Source organism: Kogia breviceps, chromosome 11 (assembly GCF_026419965.1).
Source record: "Kogia breviceps isolate mKogBre1 chromosome 11, mKogBre1 haplotype 1, whole genome shotgun sequence".
Taxonomy (NCBI): Eukaryota; Metazoa; Chordata; class Mammalia; order Artiodactyla; family Physeteridae; genus Kogia; species Kogia breviceps.
This window is the reverse complement of record NC_081320.1, coordinates 36,267,496-36,270,560: the sequence shown is the minus strand read 5'-3', so window position 1 is coordinate 36,270,560 and position 3,065 is coordinate 36,267,496. Positions and strand designations below refer to the sequence as shown.

General features: G+C 49.1%; 1 pseudogene; it reads right to left on the bottom strand.

Annotated features, from left to right (window-relative positions):
- Positions 1 to 442: 442 nt before the first annotated feature.
- Positions 443 to 2,773, bottom strand: LOC131765447 (serine/threonine-protein kinase MARK2 pseudogene; annotated as a pseudogene).
- Positions 2,774 to 3,065: the final 292 nt, after the last annotated feature.

Sequence of the window (3,065 nt, the reverse complement as noted above, 5' to 3'; positions counted from 1 at the left end):
ATCAAAAAAATAAAATACACCCATGCATCAGGGCCCCTCCGCACGGGGGAAGAGGAGAGCCCAACTGCTGCGTGACAGTCATGAAACTCAGCTGCACAGGGACCTTACCACACCGCGCACAGGCTGGTTCACGGGACCTTCTTATCCTCTCAGGGGCCTCTCTGTTGTCATTAACACAGGCTGCAGGGACCAAAAGTTCCCCTCGGCCCTTCTGAAAATGTTCGGTAATGTTAGTGCAGGAAGGTATTTCACACTTTCTGCATTTCTGCCCTGCAGGGCAGCAGTTGTTGCTGTTGGGAGTCATTGTGCTAATTCTCTTAGGTCATTTTTCCCTTTAGTTGTTCTGATTAACTCCAAGCACTACATGGTTACACACTTGTCTAACTGGAAAATGCACAGCCCCAATTCTGTGCAGGGAAGACGCAAAGCAGAGTGTGATACATCCTTCTGGAGCATCAAGTTTATTAACTAGAATTGGAAGAACCAAGGAGTTCTTGGAACAAGAACTATCCGCCCCCTCCCCCACCAACATGGAAGACAGAAGACTGGGGGAGGGGAGACGTGCCACAGGAATGACACTCCAGTCTCTGAAGTTTCACCCAGGTGAGGGTTGAGGGGCGGACCTGCAGCCACCGTGGCCTCTCAGTCGCCCTGGCTGCTCTGGACCATCCTCTGAGCTGGCCAGGGTCTTGGATACGATGCTTCTGAAAGCCGTGCAGAGAACACAGTCACCTTCCACTGGACCGGGTCCCAGGGAGCGCGGCGGCCTGACCTTCCTGCCTCGGTCACCCATGGGGTTCAGATGGGCTCACTTTATTACGACGCCTCTTGCTGGGCAGCTGGCAACAACCACCAAGATGCCTTTTTAAAAAGTTCCAGACTGTCCCAGCCACCCCTTGCTTTTTCTGGCTGTGGCCAAAGGGAATGGATGAGGACATACTCTCAGGCTGTGCAGCGTGGGAGGACCTTCCAGTGTTGGACACATGCAGGGGGCAGCTGGTTCCCGCTGGGGCTCCAGTCCTGCTGCTGGTGCAGGGGTATGCTCCAGGGCCACACTGGTGGGCTGGGCTGGGGGTGGCAGTCCTTGAGTCCAGGCTGGGTGGGGGACAGGCAGGCTCACTGGTCTTCTGCCCTGCCTGCTGGTCTTCCTGCTCTTGCATATTTTCTTCCTGGTGGAGCCGCCTGGTTTCCAGGGTGGACAACTCAGGGCTTGGAAAAGGCTCGAGTTCATTGCCACTGAGGTCCCCGGAGGAGAAGGGCCCTGCAGCTATGATGGAGGACCCCACCATTGGTTTCTTGGAGCTCACACTGCCTTCTCCTCCGTCCTGGATCTCGTCCCACATCGAGTCCAGAATCCTCCTCACTGTCACCTCCAGGTCCTCTTCACAGGGTGGCTGGAGTGGCTTCTTCTGGCCCATATTCACCCATGGGTGCTTCATGAGGTCAGGTAAGGTGCCTCTGTCACTGGGCTTGAGGGAGATCATTTTTTGTAATAAACTCCTTATCTCCACAGACAGGTAATTTGGAATGGGATATTGCCCTTTTAAGATTTGCTTCCGCAGCTCCTGCACGTCTTTTCCCACAAAGGGACTGGACCCAGTTACCATGTTGTAGAACACTACTCCCAGGCTCCACACGTCCGCCGCAGGGCCACTGTACCTCTGCCCCAGCAAGAGTTCCGGGGCAGCATACGCGACTGTGCCGCAGAACGTGTCCAGTTTCCTGCTGTCATCACACTTGTTGCTGAAGCCAAAGTCTGTGAGTTTTATATTCATGTTGGCATCAAAGAGGAGGTTCGGTGGCTTCAGGTCCCGGTGCACGATGCCCCTCTGGTGGCAGTGTTGCAGAGCAGAGACCAGCTGCTGGAACGGGCCTCGGGCCTGTGCCTCTGTCATACGGCCATGTATGTTCAAGTAGGTGTACATGTCCCCACCACTGAGGTACTCCATTATTAAGAACATTGTCTCCTCCGTGTCAATCACCCCCAGCAGTTTTACAATATTGGGGTGATTCAGAGCCTTCATACTGTGCACTTCCCGGAAAAGTCGCTGCTGGAAAGTTGAGAAGCTCCGACGCCTCTTTTTAATGACCTTTACAGCCACCTGTCTCCCGGTCAGAATGTGCCGGGCCAGCTTCACTTTAGCAAAGCTGCCTTCGCCAATGGTGTGGAGGATCTCATAATCATCAATATGAGCCTCCTTGTCAGCACAGTTGGCTGTGAGGCCCTGCATACTTGTGACCTAACTACACTGACTGACAGCACTAACTAGCAATGCTAACTATCCTAACTAACAACGCTAACTATGCTAACTGTGCCAACAGCGCTAACTACTACTAACTACACTAACTATGCTAATAAAGTATTAACTATACCAACTATGCTAACTATACCAACAATACTGACTATGCGAACTGTACTAATCTAGCAATACTAACTAAAATTAAGATAAAAATGAGAAAAAGAAGAAAGGAAGAAAGCAAAGCAGAAGAAATGGAAAAGAAACACCAAAAAATTGAGAAGAAAAAATTTAAAACTCTTAAGAAATAATACAGAGAGAAAAATAAAGAAAAATGAGAAAAAGGCAAAGAAGAGAGAAAAATAAAAAGGAGTAAAGAGGAAAAAAAATCAACAAAATGGCAGAAACAAGGAAAAAACAAGGTAACTGTGGGTCCAAGGCCGTCAGGTCACCAAAAGCAGCTTCCTGGGCTCTAAGGACCAAAAACCTGGTCCCAGCTGGGCTCCTATAGGGCTTCTGTGAAGTTCATAACAGTGGTGCACTGTGTGGTCAGAGCAAGAAATGGACCCATCAAAGCTGGGGATAAGCCACAGTGGTTTTCTCACTTTTTGAGTTCAAGGCCCCTTTACACTTAGGAAAAAGGATCCCAAAGAAATTTTTCTTTACTTGTGTTATTAGATATTGGTATTCACTTTGTTATAAATTAAAATCTGTAGGATACTTCAGTGGCCTTTTTATTTCTAGTTTGAAAATGTGTAATAATTTTAAAGACCTCGTAATGTCTACACTTGAAATATTCAATTCCTTTTCCTTAAATTCTGGTCTCAA